The following is a 14,443-nucleotide window of genomic DNA, read 5'->3' as shown; positions in this document are numbered from 1 at the left end:
AGCTCGCAGCAAGATAATTTACGCGACGATTGGAACTGGTGAAAGCACTGCTTTCCCCCTCCCCCCCCCCAAAAAAAAAAAAGAAAGAAAGCCCAGGCCATCTCCACTAACGTGAAACTCGGGAAGGGGCGAAGCATGCAGTGCACAAGTGTATTCTTGGCCCCTTGGTGTTTTTGCCCATGGACATGAAACCATTGGGGGTAGAGGTATTGCTTGTATTCATTGGCGAGGCGCGCATGCAGGCAACCGTGTGAGTGCGCCGTCACTCGTTACGTCGGGCTCCGCGGGATGGCTGTGCTTGTCCGTGCTAAGCACATTTACAAACTCTACCTCGCCGAACGCAAAGTATTGCCTCGAGTCCAATGTGAGTGCGATTAATAACATCTCTGTTGACGCCAACGTTGAGAGTCGGGTTGAAACGGAGCAGACGACGCACGCCTATGTTTTTCTTTTCTTCGGCGTGCGGTCGCAGTGGCCCAAGCCGTGACATGTCTGTGGGGGCCGTTTCCAGTGTTGCCAAGCGAAGAAATTGACAGCTGAACTTTTTAACGAATACCACCTATAACTTTGCTGGAAGCACGAAGCTTTCTAGCACGAGGCGTCGCAAAACGAGTGTCCCGGTGTGTTATTTTAGTACGCGTTACTTTCTAGCGCTAAGCGTAAACGAGTGTCCTGGTGTCGTCGTCTCATCGACATGAGACGACGACATGAGACGCCGATAGCCCGAGCCCCTAAAGAAGGAGAGGAGGAAGGGGGAGACATGGTTAGCGTAGCCGTTGTGAACGCCTAGCCCATTGAAAAAGTGGAAATTATTTTGGTTAACTCTCGCAGTGATGGGAAAGAACGTTGGGACACGCATGCGTACCGAATTGAACGGCTCATAACTGCAACCGAACGGTTGAGAGCTCGGTCACCCGAAGTCGCAGACAGGAGGGGAAACGACGCTTCCTAGTGCGGCTAGATAACGCCACTCACACTTGGCGCAGGTTAAGCTGGCGGCCCCTGTTGCAGGAACTGCGCAGATGCCGCAGCTGGCATTTCGATGCGCAGCCAAGGATTGTACGCGGCCGCTGTCATCTCGTCCGTCATGTGCCGTTGTCAACTCCTTCGCCGTCGAAGCATCGTAGTCCGTGTTACTTTTCATTGCGACATGATCTGGTCGTTCGCCCGCGCCTGCCGCAATCGGTGTTTCGCCTCCAATATACATTCCTTCTCCGTGTCCTTTAAAGGGACACTGAAGTGATATGTAAACATTGCGGGATTACTAGCGCAAATTGTAGTCCGGAGTCCCCAGGCCATGTTTCGACCACTCTAGACGCGTTTACGCGATTTTATTTAGTAGAAAAACTAATTCGAAAATGCTGTCCTCCTCTCTTTACGCTCGCCCATTTTCTGTGGCGTTTTCGTGTGACGTCAGGAGGGGATGAGCTGGCAATTGGCTGCGGCGCTACTGCACGGCTCCCCGGCCAACAGAGTCAGTCGGCCCAGCGTTTCGTCCGCCGGCCGCCGGCGGGTCGTCGCAGTCCAGGAGGTTAAAAAAAATTGCTTGGTCGCAATTCGTTCGCTTAGTTGAAACGAAGCCAGGACACGTTTGTGAATGGAAGAATGTGCCTTTCTTTACTTGGTTTGTTTGTTCACTGTATCTAGCTCCAAGTCAATCACACAAGCGCTGCACAAGCGCACATATGCGACGCTTCGCTGACTGGTACGCCAGTAGGAAAACATAAGGCCTCTTGAAGGCGGGAGAAGAGTCAGCGAAGTCAATATAGGTACTAAGGAAATAAAATCAACTGATATTTTTACCGTACAGCGTAAAACTAGGGCGCGGGAAGCACTTTTTTGCGCTGGGCGAACAAGCACAGCGGTCAGCAGCACGACTACGCATCTGCGAACGCTTTTCCGTCTACGAAATGCAATTGCTAGACGTGAGCTACTGTGGAAACTCGGGCGATGCTTACTGCACGAGCACAGTACAACAAATAGTCACCTAAGCTCCTTGAAATGCCAAAACTAAATAAAAGTGTAAACCGGTTGTACAATATATACCCTATATTAGCGGAGCCATCGCATCCCCCATCGTGGCTCAGTTGTCTGAGGTGCTAGGTATGTCCCCGCAAGTGTTTTCCAAGTCACGAGTTCAAATCCCCGCGGGTATGTGCTTTTTTTTTTTGTAAGTTAACTTTTTTGTTTGCCGCCGATGTTTTCTATATTGAGTTCACCTTTTTTTCGGCCGGAACGTTCATGGCTACATGAACTAGTTCACAAAACGCGCGCAGGCTGGCACTGCCGCGCTAGCGAGTTCTCGTTGGCGTGCTGTTGCCATAAGCACCGACTGCTTGCAGGCAGTGGGCACATGCCAGAATGAACAAACCCTTGGCCTGGTACGAACACACTTTTTACGATACAGGCATGAGGGAGGCAAGCTCCAAATATGGGGGAAAAGCGCACGACATTTGGGCGTCTGCGGGTACGCGGAGGGCGTTCATGCACTGCGTAGGTCTCGGCTAGTGAATGCTACGACTACAAGCCGTCCTGGGAGGCTTATCTTGTGCATTTTACAGCCGACAACATGGCAGAAGCGCGGTACGATGATTACTGAGATATTGAGAATGCCCATCCAACAACGCCATTGGTTATGTTTTACAGAACCGAAACCGAAACTTGTTTGATTGCTAACCTTGGGCATCGTCCAATCACGGCGCCCCTCCTCTCAACGTCACAGCCTTAGTTGGTGCGGCCGCCGCAAACCGCGCATGGTAGTTTTTCTTCTTTCGCGCTTTGTAAAATAATTACCGATTTGTCAACCGGATAAACGATGAAAAGTGTGCTAATTTGAGCCAGTCTACGCAGTGCAAGCAAAAACGGGAGCTTGACAAATTCACTTCAGTGTCCCTTTAAGTGGAAGCAGAGTCCATTACTCTGGTGGAACAGATAACACTGCCAAATCTGTGGCGATGATAACGTTAAGTGGTGTTTTACGCCTTAGATTCAATCTTCGCCGCATCTAGCAATAATTACAGTCGGTGGAGGGCTGGTCACTGCTGTTGCACTAGTGGTTCAAAGCTGGAAAAATAGCAGAGCTGCGGGTCCACCTACCTTCGTCCGGTTATGTTAGGGTTTGCCACGATTTGCTATGTTTTGTTAGGTTTTGCGATGTTTTTGCAAGGATATAGGCTAAGTGTTGATAGGTCGACCCCCTCTTCATCACTAGCGCGGTATGCGGGATCTTTCACTCTTCGCTGCCGTTAAGGCGTGGCGGCTTCGGCGCGGTACTCTGAGTTGGATCGTGGCCGCGTCATGTGTTCTAGAGCAGCGACACGAAAGCGTTCTTCTTACTCGGGGGTTACATACTTCTTCGGTCGACCCGTGTTTTGCGGAATTCTAAACGATGTTCTCGGCGCGAAGTCACGAGGCGCTGTGTGTCGCCACGTCAGTGCAGTGACGTCATAGGTAGGCTCCTCCCACGCAGTCGGGCGAGGTTATTGCGAGGCTGGGCGTAGCGTTCGTTCCGGGCGTTTCGCGCGGGAAGTTTTTATTAAATCGAAAGTGTTTCATTCCCGGATACACGAAGATTTCACTGACGCCATATCCTTCACAGAAGTGACGCCAGTAAAACGAAGCATGTGGCCTGTAAAGGGTGCACCCCTGCACACAGGGTGTTCTTGTGGGGAAGCAACCTATAGTACTAAAAATTACGTTATACTTAAGGTTGTTCGTTTTCGGGTTTTATATTTTAGCATGAAAGTGCTGCCGGGATACACCTAGATTTTGCTGACGTCATATCCGTCACGGAAATGACGCCAGTATACCTTTTCTGAAGCGACCCACCAGCAGGACGTCGCCTGCCAAGCACACGCACAAGACAGCCGCCGACCCGCAAATCATGCTCAGCTGCAGATTTCGCTGCATATTTCACTTTCGTGTTTGACTGATTCCTATGACAGAGGAATCAACCACAATTTTCTTGTTTTTTGCTAACGCCACCGGACCAAGATGAAGCTTAAACAGCTCCGTCGTTAAAAACTACTCCCTCACCTGTGGGAGCCGCATGGCATTCGAGGCGAGAATATTGATGGCGCAGGCGCGACCGTAGTCTGAAGTACGCCTGCGCGTAGCGTCGAACTTTTCTCAACGACGTAAGGACCACACCCGCAGCCGCCCAAGTAGCCGCCGAATGAGGCATCTCCTACGGAGGCGAAAGATGAAAGTCGCGTTCATGCGCTTTTGGTAGCAGAGTGAACAGACTAACTTTTAAGTGGGGCAATAGGCGCACTGCATTGCGTACGGCCGAACGTACAGGTTGCCGTTCGCCAATGTAATAGCATGTAAGTGTATGGTATACAGCGACGATGCTGACAAGAGATACGATGAAACCAGCGCAGGAACAAAAATAATCAATTGAGCCTAAAAAGTACGCGGGTGACAAATTTTAGAATTCGTGGCATCGTTATGCAAAGCCCCTACAACTGGTTTTACACGTATATGCCCTTACATAAGATAGCGCCGCGTACCGATAAGCAAGTCAACATGCACGGAAAGGGACGTCATCCCTGATTGGCAAAAGTAGTGACGCCATTGCAAAAAAAAAAAAAGTTCCACTAATCCCATTGATGACGTCACTTCCGACTGTGACGTATCCTCATATAACGTGCGACTTCAACGGTGCCCTTGTCGTGCCCTCTACGTTACTTTCAAGACCGAGTCTTCGAACAGCCTAGCTGCTTGGCGTATCAAGTGCTAGCCGTGGCGCGTTTCACAGGCTTCCCTGCTGCTCTAGGGGGGTTAACTTGCTCATTCCGTGCAACCAATCATTTTCTAATGCAAAGGTCGTCTGCCATCTTTGGTTTTATTCTTTGCGCCCCTGATTTACATCACTTCCGTCTCATCATTTCGTCTTTCGTTCACCTCCTATCAGTTCAAATCTGCACATTGCAGACATTCACGATTTAAAAGCAGGAATTATCATAAGGAAGATTACATCTCAGATTACATCAAATGCGCCCGACTATCTCCGAATGGTTACCTACCTCGGCGAGCCACTTGGTGTCAGCACTCCAGACATGAACGTCGCGCGGTCGACCAGGTGATGTTTTGCCTTCGGCTTTAGCGTGGGAAGCCGACACCTGCGTTGACAAACACGAATTGGCTTCCGCTACAAATTCGTTGCCCTTTCCTTGTGTTGCCTATCAACATGTTTGCGGTACAACCGGGGTGTATCCCTACGGTGTATCCTTGGTGTATCCTGAAGGTGTGTATCCTGGTGTATCCTAAATAGACAGTAAGTGAGACTTGCTCGAAAATAAAAGATGTAACTCAGGCTTTTCCAATGGATTCTTTGTTCAATTCTTCCGCAACGGAAAACCTTTTCGCGGCCACCCAAAATACAGTAATCGTTTGCTGCGGTGACAGGCCTGTAAGCGAGGGTTCGGGGAAGTGCGCCACATCTTTGCACCGCGAAAAAGATAAAATACTATGTATTCTTTATTGTGTCCTTATCTGAAATTTCATATTCATGCCCTTCCTGCTAAAATCCTTGATGGGTTCGTCGGTATGTTGAAATAAATAAATAAATAAATAAATAAATAAATAAATAAATAAATAAATAAATAAATAAATAAATAAATAAATAAATAAATAAATAAATAAATAAATAAATAAATAAATAAATAAATAAATAAATAAATAAATAAATAAATAAATAAATAAATAAATGAATGAATGAAACTTTATTGGCACAAGGATGGCGACTCGGCCTATGTGGGGGCGGGTGGGGAGGGTGGTGTCAGTTCGGGAAAACTACATATAAATAAATAAATAAATAAATAAATAAATAAATAAATATCTCGTGCAAGCTTACGGTCAGTTGCATAATCTGGCTGCACTCGCGCTGTGAAAGAAAGCCCTCGGCCACCAGCCTGCCCGGTCCGTTGAGGCAGGATTGGTCCATGGTGAGCCTGATTCCGTCCCCAAGGAACTCTCCGTCACAGTGCGGCATCTGATCCTGCAAGCAAGAGGCGCCTTTTACGAATCAGCGCGCCGGTGTGCTTCAAGCTTTGTGCAGCAATCTTCGGCTTTGGGGTGGAGCATCCATTACGTGCGACTTTCGAGTGGGCGCCTCTGTGTCGGTGACGAAGGCTTGCTGCCAACGGACCCCAACACGCCCCAACGCGCCTAGGAAATGCCGGATCTCTGGCGCCTCGCTGTCTGCGTGATTCAAACTTCTAAGGTGGTAACGCGACGGGTGGCTGCATGCCCGAAGGACGCGGACTAGCGTCACTAAATAAAGGCTTTTAGAGTATCGGCACTCTGTTCTCTCATTGTTATGTGCTGCCAGGATTTTCATTGGTCGGTTGGCACGAAGTGATATTTGTTTACATATGGTCGCAGCCATTTTGTTTCTGGTCGTCTCTCTCTCTCTCTCTCTCTCTCTCTCTCTCTCTCTCTCTCTCTCTCTCTCTCTCTCTCTCTCTCTCTCTCTCTCTCTCTCTCTCTCTCTCTCTGTGCAGACGCTAGAGCGGTCGGTCACACTCTGCCCATCACAACCGGCGGCGGTTTCGTTGGGAGAGATGGCGACACTGCAAGTCAGAAACAAAATGGCCCCAGACGCTTCTGGGTGCCCGAAGTGGCGGTACTCTTAAGCGTAGCTTATTTAGTGACGCTAACGCGGACACCGTTGCGGAGACCACCTCTCTCCCCTCTCTCGGACTCAGCGAGCTCCACTACTACCGACCCCTCACGAACTCTGGAAAGAGCGTTGTTTGTGTCTGTACCATGTCGCACCGTGTGCAAAAACCAAAGGGAACGTTTGTTTGACCGTTAGCGCTTTGTGTATAAATCAGAGTTCCCTAAGCGCTGAAGTTCATTCCTATTGGAGCAGTGAATGAATGCTGTCACACTGATCGAGTCCTGTACTGTAACCTCGCCCGTCGGGGCATTGTTCTTGTCTGGCTTCGGCTCATCTCCGCCATGCAGTAAGCAAGTTAAGTTTGCCTTCAGCTTCTTGTCGTCGTCACCAAGTCAGCAACTTTTGCTGGCCGCTCGCTTCGCCACCCTACCACACGCATGTCGGAGGCGACGGAGCTCGGCTCGGGTACGCCTTCCCGAATGCAACACGTCGGAGTAAGCGGCCCTTGCTGATCACATTTCTAACACCTCCAGCCATTCGCTTCTCACGGTAAGAACTTGAAGTGCCGTTTTAAGTCGCAAGCATGCCTTGGATCCGACGTTGGACTTTCGACCTATCCAAATAAATAATGTTTTCGCGTTAAAAAATGGGCAGGCCACAGGACTTGGCATTCGCCCCAGTGTCCGTCGAAGATGGCTTACCTCACTAATCCTTTTCGGTGTCTTAACCCAGACAATTATAGCGTCCCATTTGAGTTTTACTCCAGCAGCTCGGGTTAGCTTCTTCGTTAAGACGCAACTTACCTTCCCATCCAATACCGCGGCCAACATTCCTGTTTTTATTACTATTTGTACAATTTCCAGCGGAAGCAATATATATCCGATCATCCGCTTTTCGTGTTTCGCGCAGTCTGTTATCGGTAAGAGCCGCATCTTGAAAAGACGGAGACGAAGATAGCGGCCCTGTGTCATACATCGCAGGACAACAACAACAACCACATGGCCCTGTCAACTCCTGTATGGATGGATCTGATTTCGAGATTACCCCACAAGAAAAGCATCCACCCTCCCCGAGGCCAAGCGTAAAACCAGGGCTGCGTCTAATCTCGCGGCAGCCGTGAGAATTACCTCCGAGAAATTCTCACGGCATTTCCATAAAAGCTGGCTGGCCTGAAATTTTCTCCATAATGTTACGTCCCAACGTAACCTAACGTAACATAACCTCACCGAATCTAACGTAACCCAACCGAACGCGCCATAACCTACCCAAATCCAGCCGCGAACTGCAACAAACCTGATCTAACCCAGCCCAACGACACAGAACACAACCTATATTAAACGCAATTCAACCCGTTCTAGAAGTAGTGTGCATCGATCTCTTGATATAGTAAAAACCAGCGTAAAAAAACATTAACAAAATCACGATGACCGAAAAATTCCAAAATCTAAAAAGAAAATTCCAATGTCGGACTCGAACCTGACCCTTCACGTTTTAAACCAAGTGCTATACCACAGCGCTACAGGGGCAGCTGCAAACACGGCTTTTTAGGGAATATTTATCCCATTTAATCTCCGGGTAGCGTGCTTAGCCAACGAGAGGCGACTGTCGGGAGAAATTTTTGATGGTAATTCTCACGGTTGCCGTGATAATAGACACTACCTAAAACCAGAGTCTCTCAGTGCTTTTCCGGTAAAACGCATTCCGCATACCTTCGCGCAAATGGGCTCCGTGGTAGTGTGGTTCGGCAGAGGCGAAAAGCTGGGGCAGGATGGCGTAGCCGAATCGGCCTCCAGGCCGCGACTGTTTCCGAGAGTCCCGCCGAGTTCGGTGTGGCAAAACTTGGCTGCCCGTTCGTGGTGCGAGCACAGAGACGCCTCCTCTTCCTCCTCGGCCACCGCAAGGCCGCGCGGAGTTAAAGCTTCGGCATCAGGAAGCTCGGAACGCTGTTCCAGGGACGGCTGAACGACGTACGATGCCGAGAGGGCGCGCAGGAGAATGACGAATCCGGGCAACGAGAATAGCGCCATGCTGTTGACGCCTCGAAGAAGACATGATACTCAGCTGGATTGGTGGTGGTGGTGGTGGCCCGAAAAATGGCGCATACCCACTTAGCGGGATTGGCCAACAAGAGTTATGTTTCCATTGTAATCAATCACGTGTGGCAAAATAATGAGCAGAAGGAAGAATTTGGTTTAAGTTCATGAGAGAGAAAAAAAAAACACATGAAAAAACAAGAGATAGAATAGCAGGAAAACTAGGTAAAAGTCAGCTTAATCGGAATGTTTTTAACACTCCAGACGAGCTGTCTCCGAAATGAAGGAGTGGATGGCGTTGCACACGTCCCTGTGGTACCGACCCAGCCTAGTCCCCCCAAACGACAATAGCACCGGCACATTCAAAGGCAGTTCAAAACGTAGCAGGGGAATCTCCAGCAGCCTTCTCTGATGGTTAGAAAATCGGCGGCAAAAAGAAAGAAATGTTCTTCGGATTCAATTTCTTGGCAAAAGTGGCACAAGGGGGAGGTTATCAGACTTGCCCTATATAAACAGCGATTAAGTGGCGGCACACCACAACGAGAAGAAGTCAGCAATACTTCGCACAAGCGAGTTTGGCATAAACTTCTCTCCCAGCGGTACCTGAGGTGTTCAAGTTCAGGAGAAGTGTTCAGACCATAATCGAAAGCATCTTGATTCAACAGGTATTGGCGATAACGTGCCAACAACACGCAAGAAAAGGGGGAAGAATTTCGACGATCGGTAAAGCCAAAGCTGTTTTGGCTATGTCAGTGGTTTCATTGAGGGTTAACCCACAGTGGCCGGGCAGCCAAACTAGTCGAGTCTCCCGCACGTGAATGTGGACGCAGGAGGAGGAGGAGGAATAAACTTTATTTATGCGAGCCTTACGTGCTGCTGTCTGGGCACCCGCCTGGTGGGGGGTTTCCTCTAGTCCGGGATACCCTGGCCTGCACTGGCCACCCGGGCCCTCTCTACCAGGCTACGCTGGGAGGAGAGGTCGGAGCTGGTCAGTTGTGCCACCCACTGCTCGTAAGTAGGTTGGAGATTGGGAGTAAGGGACGGGGTTTGTTGACACCCCCATACCAGATGGTATAGGGTGCCAGGATGGGGGCAGTATTTGCAAGATGCGGGGTAGAGGGTGGGGTACATTGCATGGAGTAGGGTATTGTGGGGGTAAGAGTTTGTTTGTAGTCGCCGGAGTATTGTACCTTCGGTTCTAGATAGGTGTGGGTGGGGAATAAAAAAAATTACACCATCTTCCCGTAGGGAAACCCTGAGTAGTATGCGAAGCAGCCGTGGGGTCGATTCAAGTGCCCATTAGTTTTCAGTTCGTCGCTTCCGTTAGGTTGAGGTACGTAGCTACCGTTATATTTACCGTTTGATTTCCATGGTAAATACCACACTTTTCACTTACCGGAACTACGAAATGGGAAATTGCGTTGACCCTATGGCTGTTTCGCATACTACTCAGGGTTCCCCTACGGGAAGATGTTATAATTTTATTGGAGGGGGGGGGGGGGTGTTAGAGTGGAGAGGCATTAAAGAGAGAGAGAGACGTTGTACGTGGTATGAGTTTGTCTTTATATAAGCATTATCATCATCATGTGCAACGTAGGTGACGTCGAGCTGTGGTTGGCGTTCCGCTTTGATTATGACCGCCTTATGGTCTGTGAAATGTAAAGTCAAAGGCTGTTGTAGTGGATGAACCCTAAAGTTGCTGAAGATGAGGTCGATGCACGTTCTTCGGATGGTTGTGGGCTGCTTGTAATCACGGCCCGCCGAGACTCGTCGACGCACGCCGCTGCCGACGATGATGAGACGTCGAAGGCGCGTGAAGCGTGCTCGTCTCGTGCCGGCCCAGGAAGACACCGGCAACACTGTCGCCCCAGGAGCCCTTAAAGGGGAAGCGTGCTCGCCTCGTGCCGGCCCAGAAAGACACCGGCAACTCTGTCGCTCCAGGTGCCCTTAAAGGGGAAGCGTGCTCGTCTCGTGCCGGCCCAGGAAGACACCGGCAACACTGTCACTGCAGGAACCATAGAAGGGTATACGACACCACCGGGCGTTCAGCAAGCCGAGCGTGCGCAGTGGGGGTCTGGACGGCGCAACAACGACAAGGGAGGGACATAGCCCCGACCATGCTTCGCATCTGAAAAGTTTTAAAGGGGTCCTGAAATACCTTCCGCCGATGCATGGATGTACATGTACCCAAATAAAGCAATGTATTTGCAATCTCCTCCCGCAAGAATTTTGTTAAAGCGATGAGTATTAGCTGAGAAATCGTAAATCAAAAACCGCGCATTATCGTCGCTCCGCGTTTCCTCCTCCTTTCGACTTACTCTCCGCTGTTGACGGCGCGCGAGCTTTGCCTCCCATGATTCTGCGCTCCGCAGCGGTGACGTACTTCCGCTACTGCGCTGCTACGTCGTCTGCTACGGGCAAGCTTTGTTGACACCATGAATCCCGCACTTCGCTCAAGGCTGGAAAACCGAACGAAAAATCTGGCCGCATGTGTGCGGCGGCCTGGCCTTGCCCTTTCGCGGTGTTCGTTGGTGCAGTTGCTATCGGTGGCACATGACTTTTTATCGGCGGCGAACTCGCAGCCGTACGGGGAAGATCGTGCGCTCGTTCCCTTTGATGCACCGACACTGTTTATCCAAAAAGTGCCGTATCAGATGTGGCCCCGCTGGTGCCGGGTCTTATTTTGCGGCGGTCGTAATTCCTGCCGGCGGCATGTGAAAAAGACATTTTAAATCGATACAGAACCCGTGCACAAAACCCTTCAATCATGTGACCAGTTCAGCTTGGGGCGACGCGTGGTGGAGAGCGGCAACGTTGGCAAAGCATGCTCCACCGCGGCTCTGAGCTTTCTAGCGCTGGAGCGAGCGCCACTTCTTTGAGAATCTCAAACATCGGTTGCCTTGACAACAAGGCACAAACCACTGTAGAACTCAGTTACAGTTGCGTGTTCCCGGTTCAGCTCGGGGCCCCACCTCGCGACATGTGGGCACTGCAGGCGTACCACCCACTCCCATTGGTAAGTGCGAGATGCGTTTGACATTACAGGAGGCGATGGTGTGTGTGTGTTGTGGACGTCTTTGTTTCGCGATGCAATGCGACGTTGTGCTTCTGCGGGTGGATAGTGCTTCCCATGGTCTGGGTTATCTTTCTCGAGCGACGTACGACTCAACTTCGCATGGGGTATGTGCAGTGTGCGTGGCTAAAAGCCATCTCGGCTTGTGCGCCGGAGTTAAGTGACTTGCTGTTCGTCCCCGCAAACCGCGCGCGAGGTGAGTGCCGAAGTTACGACGGGCAGGAGGAGGCAACCCATCGTCTTTCAATCGCGGTTCAGACTTGCAACGCATGTTGTGACGTTGTGTTCGTTCGAAACCCATCTCTGGATTGTTTTGAAGTAGAATAAAATGTATGCGTCAAACCCGGGCATTCGGCTCAGGGCGTTCTCTGCGATTGCACGAAAGAAGTGCCACGGGGCTTCAACGCTTTCTTTACGGAACGTACTCAGGTAAGGGAATATCCATGTCGTGTTATGACCGTGCTGCATTTAATACAAACGGTTAAACGTTTGTTTACACTTGTTTCGTTTGTCGTAAAATGTCCAAGCACTCCGGCACTCCGCCGGCATATCAGCCGGCGAGCCGACGCTGAGCAGACGACTCATCGCTTTGCCGGAAGTGCGTGAAAAAGCCGCCCAATAGCAGGATGTCTAGCTCATGACGAACATCTGGGAATCGATGATGTAGACATGTGAAGATGGCGGCGTCCAAAAACACGAAGGAAAGGGTGAGAAAAAAGCGACAAACTTTGCAACAAAAGTGTGAGCTTTCCGCTGCGCGTAAAAGAGTAATACTTGGCACAGATGACGTTGACGACCCAATCTAACGATTGCGCTAGTTCATTTAGTGTGCTCAAAACGCCTTTCAGGGCCCCTTTAAGAATAGGATGTAAAGTTTGAGGAGAGAGCCATGCACATGGACTGGGAGTCGGAGAGTAACATCACGGAAGAATTCGCCGAAACAAGTTTCAGGATTGCAAGAAGTAAGGAAAGAAATTCTGCATAAAGAATGGGGATGAAATTCGATGCGTCGCGAGAGAAATGACGCGTGAGCATTGATGATGATGATGGTGGCCTCACGAAGGAGCATACCAACTCGATGGAATTGGCCGATAAGAATTTGGTTTAGTCAAGCATCGTTTTTAATATCCTGGTGGTTCGGGGGGTCATTTCTCGTAAGAAAGATGCCACGCATATCACGGGCTGGTTCGTAGCATTCATATTACGTAAGTGTCGGCGCCCTGTCGTATATAGCAACAGCCGGGATTATCACGAGTCACGCACGGGCGCCCACACAAAAAAGGCCTCTAAGGTAACGCCATGATAACAAGGCCGAGAAGAACGAACAGTTTAAGTGGCGCAGACGAAAATGCGTTAGCTGTTGATATTGTAGCTGACCAGTCAGATTGCAGATAATGCAAATGGCATGGAGGAACCGATGCATTCATCACGGCCGTCTTTCGTTACACCGTGTCTCAGTGTCAACCCCGCAGATCTTCGCACGGCATGCTGCAGGCAGTGGGTGATAACGGGTCGAGGAATCGCCACTCCTTCACCGATGCCTGTGCGCTACAGACAACATTAGTAGGAAAAGTGCTGCGCTCACTGCGGCCCCTGTCCGGTGCAACGTGCCTATAACGCAACACCAAAGAAATACTGAAAAACCACTTTCTACGACAACCTCGGGTTGTTGTAGAAACATTTATTGAAGTACCTTATTAAATCAAAGCCTTATTTGCTTTACTTTACACAAATCCAACTTTACACAACGGATTTCACAAAACGATGATGATGATAAGCGACCCTTTCTATGCCCCACTGATAGCGTCGTTGGCCTCACTGGTGCCGTCCATCGTTACGCCCAAAACTCTCTGCAGGAAAGCCAGCTTACACAATGCGTTTCAACAAAGGGCAAGAGTTAAATTCAAGGTGGATGGATCGGTCGCCGAAGTCGAAGCGATGATCCGATGAAACGATGAAGCGACGACTCGCTGGCTCGTTGGCCGACGGCGCATAGCCGACGACGGTCTACTCCAAGTAAACTCAAAATGTACAGTATTGTCACGTGGATATTTGTCAAGCCGCGATCCCCTGCTTGCGGTGTGAGTGAGTGATACGTTCCGTGCTCCTTGGCCAGCCAGGTGTTCGAAGAGAACGACGAAAATGTGTGGGTCCACCGCTCGCGGGCCACTCTGATTCAGCCATCTTCGCTGAGACTAGCCGAGCTGCCTGTACTCTTCGGTGTAGCGCTACGCCTAATAAATAGGTACATCGCCATCCTGCTGTCTACACCTCCGGCTACTAAGACACAAGGATATGTACACTAAAATTTACACTACGTATTTACAACTCGTGGCTCGTGATCGCAAATGAGAGGTCGGGCAAGGCCCGCGTCGAGCGGGAGCTCGCCGCTCTCCGCTCCTCTCTCCTCCTGTCTCTCTCTCTGCCTCCTAAAACATCGAACTCCTCGATTTTACCACTAAAACCTCGCCCACAACAGGGACATCACAACTTGAGAGTGAGGATGGCTCATTCATTAGCCCACACTAGGCCACTGATTGGCCACCGTGACAAACAAAGCTAGGAGGGTTCAAAATAGCCACGTCACCCACCTCTCTCACTCTCATACAGAAACCCCGAGGTGTTCAGAAAAACACGAATATAACACAAAAACCAACCAACTAACAGCAAACCTTTCGCCGGCCATCGGTTGTCGGGCGGCTTGTCTTAAAG

Source organism: Haemaphysalis longicornis, unplaced genomic scaffold (assembly GCF_048455015.1).
Source record: "Haemaphysalis longicornis isolate Haplotype H1 unplaced genomic scaffold, Haemaphysalis longicornis Haplotype H1 scaffold_12, whole genome shotgun sequence".
In the NCBI taxonomy this organism is placed as follows: domain Eukaryota; kingdom Metazoa; phylum Arthropoda; class Arachnida; order Ixodida; family Ixodidae; genus Haemaphysalis; species Haemaphysalis longicornis.
Note: the sequence above shows the minus strand (reverse complement) of the source record.